General features: G+C 36.0%; 1 protein-coding gene across 2 annotated transcripts in view; it reads right to left on the reverse strand.

The window, feature by feature from the left end:
- The window catches only part of UNC5C (unc-5 netrin receptor C), a 393784-nt gene that overhangs the window by 209134 nt on the left and 168951 nt on the right, over positions 1 to 15699 (reverse strand). The window lies entirely within an intron of this gene.

Consider the following 15699-nt stretch of genomic DNA (forward strand, 5'->3'; position numbering starts at 1 on the left):
GGTGCTTGCTCATTCTGCTGAGGTGCTAGCAACACATCTGATGCTTACTGTCCTCTGTGAAGTTTCCTGGCACCCATCAGGGACATAAAAAGTTTGCTCTCATACCACATACTCTCTGTGTTTGGCTCTTGAAAGGAATTTTGCCTGTAGCTCTGGGGCTGTAATACAACACACTCTTGCATGGCCCAGATAACGAGGAGCAGATTTTTAGCCAGCCTTGTAATGCCGTGGTAATGCGCCTCTAAGGATCCCACAAAGGGAGCCCTTAGAATACAAAATAGTGAAATCTCATTAAAAATACACCATTTTAATAACACCATTTACAAGCACTGACTTTCAATAGGAAACATAAAAGGACAGAGTTATACAGAATGATTGCCTACGAGAGGTCCATCAACTCCAGTACTTTCTTTTAAAGGGTTGATAAGGTTGCCTGAATGACTGCAACGGAAAATAGCTAATATAATTCACCTTTTGAAAGGTTAATCTTGCTGAAAGACAAGAAGGTGAATGGCAGCTTATGTAAACACAGACTTTAGCACCCCATGTGGGGATCTATGTGTATTTCAAATGCATATAATGACACACTCTCTAGTTTTAGGAAATAATTGTTTTTCTAATACTAACTAAAGTGAATTTCTAAAAGAGTCAAGCTGGGATATTAATTACAGAATATCTGCCTTTTATTCTCAGGATTATTTACCTAAAGTCTCAATGATAAATAGAAGCAGCACATCCTTGGGAACCCAATGTTCAAAGGGATGGGATTTGGATACATTTTTTTTTTTTAACAAAAATGTAAGAAGTGTTGGAACAGATGGACATGAAAAGAAATAATACATCTAGGGGTTTATCCCTAATGATTGTCTATTAATTTATAGCTTGAGTAACACAGAGCTGACAGCATGAAAGAGCTTATCTGATATTCTTTCTTTGTTAGCATGGCCAATATCTATCATATTCCATTCATTTAATTCAACTCCTTTCCCTAAAAGAATTAATGTATTTATTGAGAGCCTACTGTGTGCAAGCACATTATCTGACACTTTTGTACATAGTCTTCTAGGTTCATATAATGATCAGCTCAGTATGGACCTCATGTATAGACAAGAAAACCAAGGGTAAGTGAAGACAGTTTCCCTAAGGTCACGTGACTTCTCCATGGCTGTGCAGAAAACCGAATACTGTCTGTCTTGACTATAGAGCTTGGAACTTTCCATTAAGGTATCCTTCTACGATGAAAAGAGTTGTGCAATGACAAATATAAAATTTTAGGTATGTGCTTCTACTTCTTCCTGGTGGGCAGAGTATTAATCTAGAAATTCTGCCTGCAGAAGACCCCAGGCAATTGTTTCCTGGTAATAGAAAATACTGCCAAACTTCCCTTGGTAATAGACAAAGGTATATTTCTCAGTCTTCTTTTCCAGAGTCCACAGAGGAAGAATCACAGATAGGATTCCAAGACTGATCTAAGCTTTTAATGTCCTTACTTCTATAACTACACTTATATTTCTCTATTCCCTTTTTTAATTTTAATTTAATTTTATTTTTTATTATACTTTAAGTGAACATTTCTCAATTTCTATCACTCAGTTTTACCGAGCTAAAAGACAATGATATAGTTTGGCTCTGTGTCCCCACCCAAATCTCATGTAGACTTGTAATTCCCAATGTTGGGGGAGGAACCTGGCGGGAGGTGATTATATCATGGGGGTGGATTTCCCCTTTGCCGTTCTCATGATAGTGAGTGAGTTCTCACAAGATCTGGTTGTTTGAAAGTGTGTAGCGTCTCCCCTTCTCTTTCTTCTCTCTCTCTTTCTCTCTCTCTCTCTCCTGCTGGCTATGTGAAAATGTGCCTGCTTGCCCTTGGCCTTCAGGCATGATTGTAAGTTTCCTGAGGCCTCCCCAGAAACAGAAGCCTGTACAGCTCATGGAACCATGAGCCAATTAAACTTCTTTTCTTTTTAAATTACCCAGTCCCAGGTAGTTCTTTATAGCAGAGTGGGAACTGACTAATACAGACATGAAAAAGATGCATGTGAGGTAGGGATGGATGACTGTTACCAGCTAGTATTACTGTAGCAATAATTCTCAAGTGAGTGCTCAGGCTGGTTTTTCAAGCTTGATGATATGATTTTTTTTTAATTGCTTGAAGTAGCATGTTGATTAAGTTTAGGATTGTTTTTTGTTTTTAAATTTAGTAACCTAAAATTTTTGGACTAAACAATGTTTAAAGTAACTTTATCAGTAAACAACTAGAAGTTTCTAATTTCTAAGTAATTGGCATTACTCTTTGCTTAAATAATGTACTAAATATGAATAGATAAATAAACCTATAAAGAAACTACCATGTGTTTTTAGTCACATATAGAGCACAATGGATCTATGTTTTAGTAACATTTAATAAAGCCACAGAACGTTTACTCCTAAACCACTCTCTAACTGTTAACATTAATTTTAAGCAATTTACAAGTGGGTTATCCTTACTATGCAATAGAGCAATCTTTGAATCTGTCAGACAACAAACAGCACATGGCTGACATTAACCTTGTGATCTCTTCAGTCTTCTGTCTGTTAACAAATTGTAAGACTATTTGGTGATTACATTCCATCTAAATTTTGAACTGTCCAAGTATACAGTCCTCTAACGGAAAACCAAAACTCCTAGTAATTCATGATTCTATATGTATATGCCTCTATGTATATATACATTTTTCTGTTATGCTCTTCAGGTAACATGAGAAGGCATTAAAGAAAAAAAGCAGGTGCTGTTCAAAATCAGTACGTTAAAGAAAAGCAAAGAGTGACATTTTGTGGGTTTTCTCTCTGACTCAATAGAGTCAGATTGGTTTGAACCAATCTTAAATGAGCTGGAAAAAAAGAAATCAGTAGAATAAGAATGTTTCATAATGAAAGAATGTTAAATGCTCAGAACTGTGCGAGAGATACTAGGTGAATCATTTACGATTATATATATATATCTATATGATAGTGCGGTATAGACTATAATTTGTAGAGTTATCAAGAAGAACTGTTGAAAATATTGGAAGGAAAAGGCTATTTCTTTAATTAAATCAAAGTCTTGATGCTTGAGTTAGCATTTCAATTCCTGCGATTATTTGAAAATAATTTGGTTCCTTAAAGTTGACTTATTTTACCTTTCTTTCCCAGTGTGCTCTAATTTCCTTCCCTGATGTAGGTTCCATAATTCATAAATCTGTATCTCTAGACTTGTACGGGTCAAGAGCAAGCTGCCATCTTGTTGAACACTACATGCGAATAGCACTTGCATTCAGCCTGCACTCAGTGGGGAGAAGGGAGAGTGCAAAAGAAAGTTGATATTTGTATGCACCCTCCAACATGCAAAGTAATTTATATTCACACAAGTTATTATCAGATGATCACCATTCTGATTCTCTTCCTGTGTTCCTTAGTCTAACTACAGTTAATTCTATACAACTTTTTTCCCAAGTCAACAAATTTAGAAACCTAGGAATCAAGTTTCATTGTTCCCTCTTCCTTACCCATCACAAACATTCCATTTTCAAGTTATGGCAATTGTATCTCTAAAATTTTCTAAACGCCATCTCCTGTTTTCTTTTCCCATCTGCTTTTGTTTAGTTGGATCTTCATTAGCGTTACCTGAATTACTAGAAGAATCACCTCCCTGCTCTGACCTGGAATGAAATACCACACTGTTCATGTTTTTTCTTTGTTTTATGAAAATCCAGTCTAATCATATTACTGACTTTCTCCAAAATCTTTTCATGTTTCCTCTTTATTTCTGGCATTAAAATCAGTCATCCTTTATTTGTATTCCAAGTCCTTTATAATATGACTCACGTCCACTTTTTCAGCCTAATCTGATATCTCTCCAACGTACTCTGATCATATAGTACTTTAGTTCTTGGCCTTAATGTAATTGTTGGCCTTAATCCTTAATTACTGGCATTTATTCTTTCTTTAATCTTCATTCAATTTATTAAAATTGCAACTCTCCCTTCCCCATACAGCACTCACAATTCTTACACTGCTCTATATTTTTCCCATATCTGTCAGCTTCTAACCTACCAACAATTTACTCATTTCTCTATTATTTTCTGTCAGTTTTAATGTATTACAATTCAGTCTCCACCAGAGTAGGGATCTTCGTCTGTTTTCTTCTTTGATGTATTTATCATTACGAATGACTAGAACAGTTCCTAAAACATACCAAGCATTCAATAACTATCTGTTGAATGAATGAATGAATGGATAAAATTCTTGAATGAATTTGTTCCTTGTTTCTTCTGATTCTGAGGCATCCTCATCCCTTGCCTAATTACACGTCTTCTAGGTCAACAGTCTCTAACCTTTTTGGCATCAGGGACCAGTTTTGTGGAAGACAATTTTTCCTGATGGTTTCAGGATGATTCAAGTGCATTACATTTATTGTGCACTTTATTTCTATTATTATTACAATGTAATATACAATGAAATAATTTTACAGCTCACCAAAATGAAGAATCAATCAGTGGTAGCCTGAGTTTGTTTTCCTGCAACTAGATGGTCCCATTTGGGGGCAAGGAGAGACAGTGACAGATCATCAGGCATTAGATTCTCATAAGGAGTGTGTGCATCCTCAATCCCTTGCATGTGCGATTCACAATAGGGTTCGTGTTTCTATAAGAACCTAATGCCACCACTGATCTGACAGGAAGTTGGAGCTCAGGTGGTAATGCAAGTGATGAGGAGTGGCTGGAAATACAGACGAAGCTTCATTCACTTGCCTGCATCTCACCTCCTGCTGTGTGGCCCGGTTCCTAACAGGCCATGGACAGGTACCAGTCTATGGTCCAGGGGTTGGGAATGTCTGTTCTAGGTGGCAAAATCTCTCCTATCCTTAAACTCACAGATCTAATGTTGCCTTCTTTTTGAGATTTTTCTTGATTCCTTAGGTGTAATTAATCCTTACTCATTCCATGCCTCCGTAACCCAGTCTAACTTGGGTTATGGTTTGTTGTTTCAATTATCAATACATTGAAAACAGTATATCTTCTTACCTCTCCAGCCTTGAATATTCAGTAAATTGCCTAAACAGAGCTGCAAAATGAGATGTACACTGAGGAATGTAAGACATTGTTTTATCAAATGGGATCATGATAAGACTACCATTGTAGCTGAAAAACACTGAGGGGCAAAGGGAGACAAGTATAATTTCCTAAACCTGTACCAACTCTTGATGTAGAAAGGACTAGGTAAGACTGAATGACCTGTGTTAAGCCAATAACAGGAATTTTGGAGAGTGATTATCGCCTAATACTTTTAGAACAGCTGACATTAATTTTGGATATACTTAAATGGACAAATGCCATCTTTGAAATCAAGACTCCTGAACCATTAAAATAGCCCTTGGTGAGCCCTTACAACTCCCTTTTTCCATCACAATTTAGCTTAAAAGATCTAACAAAAATCACAGCAGTGGAATTTGCTTCAGGCCACACTAGTGAATTCTTTGTGCTCTAAGACACTACATGCTATGTCAAATGTTAATTAGACAATGAAATAAACCAAAGTTGGCATTAGAAAATAGGCAAGCATGGATTTTCTTTTCACTTTCTATTTATTAAAATGCTATGGAGGAAACAGATAAACTTTCTTGGCTCAATATTTATGACCAATTTCCTTTTTTTAACTTGGAAAGAGAAGTGCCTTTAAACATGGATTGAAAGCCTGTCTGTTTTCAGTAACACTTCAGTGAGGCAGCCTTCCCCTAGCTGTGATAGTCTCCTCAGTGTAATGCTGTTTCATAACGTTTCTCCATAGGTTATATCTTGACAGAAAAAGGGACATGAAATAAAAAGAAACGTAAAAGATGAGAAAAATCCATACTGCTTTTTAAAATGTTGCAAACCCCACTGTACATAAGGCAGACCTGTCACTGTTCTTCAACATTTGCTGAACCTACAGCTATGATAAGAAAGAAATAAAAACACAGTATATTTTGTTGGGGGGGGGGTATCAAATGTGATTGAGGTTAGAGTTGGAAAAGATGAAAACTGATAGGATGATGCAGCATAATCTGATGGTTTAGAGGCAAGTTCTGCATCTACATACATTGCCTGAGTTCACTATTTAGTACCTGTGTGAATTTGGATGAGTTACTTAACCTCTCTGTGCCTTGTTTTTTTCACTTGAGAAACAGGGATAACTGAATCACCAGCTTCAAAGTATTGTTATGTAAATTAAATAAGTTAACATGTGCAAAGCACTGGAAACACCAGGGCTACGTAAGTGTTTGTTCAATAAATAGTTTTTTCACAGCTCAAAACCTCACAGTAGCATAAAGGACACTTGAAAAGCTGGAAATCAAATGGGTATTTAACTCAAATTTTCACCCAATGAAACATCTGTTCTCTTCCAAATCATGACATTAAAATGCAATAACCCTTACTAACTTTGGCAATTTATTTATAAAAACCATGTTCTGCATTTCTTAGTATAGATTTTCAAGCTATGTGTCTTTCTGATTTCTACATTGTAATGCAGCCAGCCCCAGAGCCAGGACAATTGCACTGTTTCCTATCAATTGCCTTTTCAGTGCAATGCCTCCTGAAACCATTTCCTGAAACATGTAACAATCCTATCACATAATTGTGTAAAACCCTAGACACCCATGCCTGTTGTTTAATGCTAATTTCCTTGAGCTTCCTAAGAGGAATTGCTATTGACTACTTTCATTAGGAAACTATTGACCCTTCTCCAGTGGAGCATCCTGAGAAGAAATTCACTAAATATGCCCATATTTCATCTTTTGAATATCAAGGTGCAGTAGGCATGCTGTAGGATATGGCTTATTTAATCCAAAATTAAAATTTTATAGGCTACATTACCTAAAGTAAATTGCTTAATACATTTAGAAGAACAGCTGCTTTCTAAGTGTTTGGCATCCATGTATTTGAGACCTAAATTAGGCAAACCCACTGACACAAATGCAGACATAATGGTCTCCATGATATTTTGGATGACATCCCCTATCACATACAGAAAAGCGATTTCCAAACAGGAAAGTTTGCTCTATTAGGTATTATTGATTTCAAAGAGATTTCTTAATTCTTCCTCTTATTGTTATTCTATAAAATTGAGAAATAGTCAAAAACATTTTATGGGATTTAACATCCTGATTTTTAGTTTCTTGGGCCCTGTTTGGGTACTATTACATTTTTATTAAAAATGAGTATTCGTTCCACATTCAAAATTAGATCTAAGGCATATTACAATAGAAATAGATATAAAATATAGCACTTACAGGCAGAACGAATGTGTGGTTGGTGGTTTGTTAACACAGGAGAGATTTTCTTGCTCTGCTTCTATGCAAGGTACTGAGACATCATTCTATAGTGCTCAGAGGATGCACAAATATAACAAAAGAGTTCAGTTTAGATTTCTGAAAAGTTGGGTGTAAGAAGTAGCACCAGACCCTAGGTCCCGATCAGGAAGAATCCTCAAGCAGCTACACCATCACAGGAGAGTAAAAACAATACAAGGTTGTAGCAGATTCTGCCAGCACTCCTTGAAGCTAGGATTAAGTTCTGATTTCCTAAAGACCAAATATACCTCAGATTCAACTCCTACAACATCTTCTGCTACCAACAGAGTCAAAACCACCATCATCTCACTATCTCTTGTCTTGTACTATAGTAATGGCCTCCTTGCAGGTTTCCTTGTTTTGACCCCTAAACGCAACTATCCCGCAACAGCCAGAGTGATCTTTTAAAAACATAAGTAAACACATGCCACAACACTACTTAACTGTTCCCCCGGCTTTCCATGGTTTCATTTTACCATGGCCTAGAATGCCCTACATCTATATGAGCTGACCCTCTTCTTATTCTATTTCCTAACATTTTCTCCCTCCCATAATCTGTGCCAGTCACTCAGACTTTCTTGGTGTTCCTCTAATACTTACTAAATAATATCCTTCTAGGTATCCACATATCCTGCTCCCTCCACGCATCCAGGAGCACTCTCTACTGTTGCTTTGCCAAAGAATACTTCCCTGACTGTGATCCGTCTCCTTACGCACCATTTCATTCTTCTTGGTGACTTTTATCCCTGCCCAATACTGTGGCAATTGTTGATGTGTTGATATGATGTTTATCTGATTCTTCCTCCCAAACGTCCTAACAGTTTGTTTGTTTCGCGGCTGTATCCTCAGCACTAGCACAGCAACGGGCACAAGGTAGACACTCAGGAAATAGCTGCTGAATAAGTGAATGAGCCCTGAGTTTATGGGACATAAATAGCTTAGCTGTTGAATATGGGATGGAAAGACACTGATTCATTTTACAAATGTGGGAAGGGGGTGGCGAGCTTCCATTAATGTCCCTCTGATGTTGAACTATGTTATGCTTCAAAATAAGAAAGCAGGAGTAAAAATTATTTCATCTTAGTTTGTTAAGCCATTCTAAATATGATGAAGTTATTTTGATGACAATCTCTAATAGAATCACTACACATGAGATCTGATCTCCAGTTGGCCTCCAACTGTGATCTTTTCCTGCATTTGAAGAATGGGTCTGAATTAGCCCTTAAATTATACTATAAGCAAGTTGACATATCAACAAAAAACTCGGGGAGCACGTACTCTGATGTTAAGAAAACAGGAAGGAGATGTCAAAGCAACATCCCTCAGGACTCTTCTTAATGAATTATGAAAATAATTCAAGAAAACAAAGGAGAATAATATTTCAATGCAGACTTGCCCTCAACATTTGCCGGGCTCAGGATAAGAGTGCAAATGGAGGTTTGCACACCATATGCCTAGATACTTCAAGGTTATATATCAAGGCAACAAAATATTAAGTAAAATATTTATTATCCTCTAATCTTGACAAATATATCTTCTAGAGATTTATTATAAAGCTAAGTTCCAAATTATCATTCTTTAAGTGCTTTGAGTGTCACGGGTTTTCAATGACCAGATTCCTTAGTTGCCATAAGCAGCCTTGCATATGCCTCTATGGCCATCCTGGTCCACTGCACATGCTCTGTCCACACCCCTTACAAGCAGTCGCTCCTTGGCCTCCCCTCAGAACCAGGGATTTACACACTGACAGCAAGGTTTCTACTTGAGAGGACAGGCCCAAGCAAATGATCCATGCAGACCCTGGAAAGCAAGCTAGAGCCATTTGAGCAGAAAATTCTGGAATCCTGACTACCCAAGGCATAATCTAGAAGACAAGGTAGGTGAGGAGGAGCATAGTTGGGGAAAGGCTCAAAATGGGGACCCTCTGGAGAGGGAGGCCCAGGGTGGCAGGCCATCTAACCCAGTCTAAGTGAGGCATGGTCTGGTGCAGTCAGACTCCTTCTCAAGAGGACACGAAAGAAGCAGAAAAGTATGGAAATCAAGTATAATATATATGTCATATAAAGTAAATACAAAGTTTAGAAAAATTTACAGTACTGACTCTCAGGAAGTTAAAAATGTCATGGTTGCTAAATTATAATAACATCGCAGGTTGAACTATAATGCTGAATATTTAAATCAGCACTTCAAGCATGAAATAGTTGAATTGATGTAGAAAAGAATATAGGTTAGAGTAACATGTAGTAAAAATGCTTAACAGAGACTGGAAAGTGAATATTTTATTGTATTTATCTTTCCTTCATCCTTCTTGCCTAGTAATTTGTCACATAGTAGACTCACAATAAACATTTGGATAAGAAGGAGATGAACAAACAAAAGCTAAATTAAGAAATGATGAGAGAAAATGACAGACACAGAGATACATAATAGGAGTTCAGAATCACCATAAAAATGAATTAGAATTGGTTATGAAGAACATAATTGAAGAAAGCATTTTAAAACTTAGGTAAAAATAAGAAGAAACCAATATCAAAGTAGTTTCTCTTAAGATTCTTTCATGTCATAGAAAAATACATTATCCATACTTCCAAACAGGGTAAAAAAATGACAATGGATTATATTAAAGGAGACCATTTTCAAGAAATATGTCAGTATTCCTTTTACAATGAAGAAACAGGATAAAAGTTGGAATATAAAGATGATTGTTATAAAGAAACATGTTAATATAAAATGCTAATCTGAAAACCCACAAAAGCATCATACAATTAATTTGAGGCAAAAAGTTTTTGATGACATTTAACACTCATTCTTAATAAAACCATTGAAAATAAGATTAGAAGAACAATTTTCTAATAGCAAAGTACCTACCTTAAGGTGAAACGCAATATTCTTTATGGGAAAATTCTTCAGAAATTTCCTTTAAATCCAGGAATAAAATAAGCATGCTCATTATTTAGCATTATTGTGGAAGTTATTTCTCATCCAAGAATAGTTTTAAAATATACAGAATAGGCCGGGCGTGGTGGCTCACGCCTGTAATCCCAGCACTTTGGGAGGCCAAGGCAGGTAGATCACGAGGTCAGGAGATTGAGACCATCCTGGCTAACATGGTGAAACCCCGTCTCTACTAAAAATACTAATACCTGTAGTCCCAGCTACTCAGGAGGCTGAGGCAGGAGAATGGCGTGGACCTGGGAGGCGGAGCTTGCAGTGAGCCGAGATCATGCCACTGCACTCCAGCCTGGGCAACATAGCAAGACTCCGTCTCAAAAACAAACAAACAAACAAACAAAAAAATATATATATACAGAATAAACAGAATCAATGTTTGAGTCATTAACTCATTTTAAAATTTTCCCTTGAGATATCTGTTCCTTTCTATATATACTTACACATACGTCTCATATATGTATGAATACACACATATTTATACATATATATCTTATATGTGTGTGTATGTATATATATATATGCATACACACAAATATATATTTGTTTTCAGTAAATTATTTTGTTCTCAATTCTGTACTGCTGAACTATACAGTAATCCAGTTTCTACTCTAAGAAGCAGGTTATGTGATATTAGAGACTAAAAGAAAATAGATTCCTTTTAAACATTAAAATCGTTTTCATATTCTATATGAACAAATATATATAAATGCTATGCTGATTTATCAATATTTATGTTGGCTAAAAACAGGGTCAGCTTGAGAACCAGGAATCAATTTATACCTTTAGAAGCTCCTATTTTGAAAAATCAGTTTAAATAATTCTTTCCAAGTTATAAGAACCTCTTGAAATGTTCAAGTGATCCTATAAAATATTTTTATTATGACAACTGATTTATGAGTACATGATTTTGAACCAAAATACAGTCATTTGACATAAGGGTTAAAGTTACTTTGAAATAAGAATAGGCTGCAATTGTATCAAATTGTTTCTAAGTATTTTCAAATTACTTTTAAGATAAACCACTATTGTTTTGTATAATGAATGCACTCTACATCCATCCAATATTTTATTGTTAAAAATTCACATTTGACCACTTAATATGCAAGTATTTTTACTGAAAATATGGTTTCTTCTTACAAATTGAGTGGAAACTCAGCTGAGCCCAAGAGCCCCTCCGGTGCTCCCTTTACAACAGTTCTGGTTGTCTGCCTTTTTGCTGTTGTTTTAAGCCAGCGAAGTGCTAATATCATTCTCCACTTGCAGGCCTCACTCTGCAGAATTATTTAACACTAGACACACTGGTATAGGGAAATCACTGTTCAGTAATAGCCAGGGAACATAATCAGTTCCTTGATTTTTACTTTGGAATGTAATAGCACTGAGGGAAAAGAAAACCAAACAACAATGACAAAAGGAGTAGGCAGGAGGGCTTTATTGGTGGGGGTTGTATTTAATATTATTTCAAAATCACACTTTTCAATTTTCTGCTTTGTAATGAACTACAGCCAATTACTTCCCATCAACACTGATAAAAAGAGCTGTCCAACTGTTCAACATTTGCTTTGCTAATTGAATGATCAATTATTCAAATAAATGATTTTCCCTATCAAGCTCCAGGAAAACCTTGGTCGTTGTTCCAGCCCCAGCTATAACATACTGTGGAGCAACAAAGAAACTAAATCCAGATAGAATCCTGAAATGTTAAGATAAAAATCCCTCTAATTGGGTGAAGATTTATGGCAAGTGAAACCGCTTTGGCATCTCATGGATTCTGATCTTTTCTGAGACTGCTAATCCCACCTTCTCCTAGCCTATTTTGCTGATTAATTCATTGGCAAGTATCACTGTGTTCCCTAAGAACATGCACTTTGTTAGGTAATGGGTTTTAATGATTAGTCTAAATGCACTCCTTCTTTGCCAGCAAAGAAAGACCTCTCTCTAAGTCATCTTAGCCCCAAGAGGACTTTGTGAGGAGTGGGAGTCTGGGTGGTGCCAGGGGAATTCTCAGCTGACAGATGGCAGATGTGTTCTGTGTTCACGCCCTACAGTTTGGTGGATTAATAGTAGCTCAAGGTCATTCTGTGGATTTGGTCTTTTAAAGTCAAAATAACTTTTAAAAGAGTTAGACAATATGTATAAGCAGCTAGTTTCCATATGTTCGCGGTATTCTGAAGGATTCCTTCTCGATAACTGACTTGCTTTAAATATACAGCAAGAAGAGCTCACGTGAATGGGCACAGGTTCCTTCCCGACCCTCCTTCCAATAATTATTTTCAAAGACAGAGTCTGGTCTTATTAGATGGAAGCTCACATTATTTTCTTTCACTACATTTGCCTATGTCTAAAAGCCACATAGTTAATAGAAATCCAAGATTCAGTAGTTTATATATAGAGAGAGTATCCTTTCATGGACAGGTTATGTTCTTTCCCAAAGGAATACGCTGATGGAAATGAGAATTATAGTTTTAACAATTCATGTTAGTTTGCAACTGAATTGGCCACATCAAAAGTGTACAGTAAATGCAAAATGTAACTCACTTTCAAAGTAGGAATTAAAAATCAGATCCTTAGATATATAATCTATTAATAAGAAGAACATTTACTAAATTCAACAGAATTTTATCTCAAATCAGGCTAGATTGAAGTACTGAAGAAAGCCTACGTAACTATCATAATTTTTATATCTTAAGGGTATTGTGGCTGATGATCATTTCAGAAGCTAAGAGTCGGACTTTTTGCATTTACTTAAACAAACACAATTTTTGCAAATTCTACTTAGTAATAGCTTCCACAGAGTAATAGCTTTTGATGGATCACCAGAATAAAAGCATTATAAGGGCTGAGGACTTTGTCCCAGTACATGGCATACCATAGATCTCCAATAGATATTTATTTAATGAATGAATAATTCCAGGTACGTAGAACTACTTCAAACTGTATTTGATTGTTCTTTCATAGTAAATTTGAGAGTAGAGCAAGCATGTGGTTTTAAAATCTTGACAAAATCAGATTAAAAACTACAATTTCTAAAATTTTACACTAGTGACTTCCTATAGCTACTAAGCACAATAATTTAGGGTTATTTAAAGTTGCTTAGAAGTAGTTGATTTACTACTGTCTTTGTGAAATGTGTCTAGAAAAAACACTAAGTCTTCTTTGCAAAGCTTGGAAACTTGAGCTAACATTTTACTAGTATTTTTATTCTAAGACTTAAATTGACTGGCTACATGATTATGTTCTGGGTAGGAAAAATTACATATTATTCCTTACTTTGGAAGTAGGAACTAAACCCTCATACTAAGGATAACTTATTGGTTCTGATACACATAATTTAAAAACTATTGGTGCAGGGGAGGAAGGATAACTGGGGCGAGGAGTAGAGAGACAATAAAGAAATAGTCTGATCAATAATAAATAGGATACTAAGAAACACCCCAGAGACTCCATGCCTCCAAGTTCACTTAAGTCTTAACGTACTTTACATTTCAAATCATATCTCACAAAACAAGTGATAGGATTACACTGCTAAATCCATAAGCATTGATTTTTGTCTCAGTCACAGATGCATGCTGTGCACTATTGGAAAATTTGCTAAAATAGGTTTATGCCATACAATGACTATCATGTAGCAAGCACTCTATCTATAAACTTGCTGGAGTCTTTAACGAGCAATTATCTAAGCTTTAGAAAATACAAACAACATTAAATTATGCGAAAACCTCTCTGGACATGTTCATGAATCTTTCCCATTTCTACCATTTTTCATTGTTACAGAGGCCTTCCTATTCCCCAAGCGGAGTATCCTGCTTTCTAAAAATCACAGTACACATGTGTGAGCTTTCAAAGTGTTTTTAGGAAATATCCCCAGTGGACTCTGGAGAGCTTGCCTTCCGGTCAGAGAAAGAAGAAGCGCTCAAATGGGCTATTATTTTCACTGATAGATCGACCTCATTCCTTGTGGAATTTTGGATTTAGTTTCACATGACTTAGTTTCACATGGTGGTAGATCAGCTCTCCGCAGCCATCAGAATAAGAACGGCTTGGTACTTCTTAGGCGCGATAAGGAGTCCGAGAGGGCAGAGGCGCTAAGATACGTAGGTGACAAGATGGCTGCGCTGCCTCAGGCTTTCGTTAGTTCTGTCAGCTACTCTTAGAGAAGAGTTGTTAGTTTGGGCTTGTGGTGTGTTAAGACATAAATGGTGGCTGAAAGACGTGTGGCTGCATGACGTAAAATGATACCTATTATTGCAGCATTTGTTTCATTGATTACTTTGCTCCTACTCCATTAGAAACTTTCTGAAACATCTTCTTTAAGGTTTCCACTTCCAAAATTCTCTTTGGTCCCTACTTTATTTTAATGCCCTCTCTGTTGTCTTGATTCGCTGCTTCTTTGTCCACGTTGATGGGAATCAATCATATTTTGTCCCATTTTCTCATGCTCTTACTTTTGTTTTAGCTATATTCCCATATCTAGCTCCTTTGTGTACTTTATACGTATCTAAAAATATTTTGGTTTTAATGTTTAAAATAATATAGAACAGTTCAATTTATTTTAAAAAGTCAAGGTGATCAGTTTACATTTTGTCTCATTAACATGGTCAAATTTAGAGAGATAGAAATCATACATTATAAAGAATCTTTAGATCACTAATACAATTATTACTACAAATTGCTATTTTTCCTCATGTCTAATACTTAAGAAACTTTTTTTTTTTTTTTTTTTTTTTTGGAGAGACTAGGTCTCACTGTGTTCCCCAGGCTGGTCTCGAACTCCTGGCCTCAAGCCATCCTGCCTCAGCCTCCCAAATCACCAGATTACAGGCATAAGCCACCACGCTTGGCCTACAAACTGTTTTTAACATAACTTCCTAAGATCACCATTTACCCAGAAAAGACAAAAAACAAAACAAAACAAAACAAAAACCCTGCGAACTAAATCCCAGATTTTCTATAATGACATTTTTCTTACCTTTCTGTGTGTAACAAACAATCCCCTTTTGCAAACATGCTGGACTAAAACCTTACATTTATTCAGAATTCATTAAATAATCATCTCTAATTTCTATGATTAAGCATTTACCTTCAGTTTTGCATGCAGCTAATAGCATTGAACCCACTTTAATTAACTTAACCTCATTACAGAAAGGATGGCTCTCCCAGGGACCATGTGACAACTGCAGTGTGAAAGTTCATATTTTGTGCAATTTTACCATACCAATTTAAAACCTTTGTTGCAATGAATATTTGTTAAGTATGTAATTTATATTAAAGATGATTTTACTCATTGCATAGGAGAAGAAAACAACGTATTTAGGATTTAATATTCTTAATTCAAATACCTAAGATAATTACTTTGTATAACTACATTCTTAAGGAGCTTTTTGTTTTAGAAACATATA

The sequence above is a fragment of the Pan troglodytes genome, chromosome 3, assembly GCF_028858775.2.
Source record: "Pan troglodytes isolate AG18354 chromosome 3, NHGRI_mPanTro3-v2.0_pri, whole genome shotgun sequence".
NCBI classification, from domain to species: Eukaryota; Metazoa; Chordata; class Mammalia; order Primates; family Hominidae; genus Pan; species Pan troglodytes.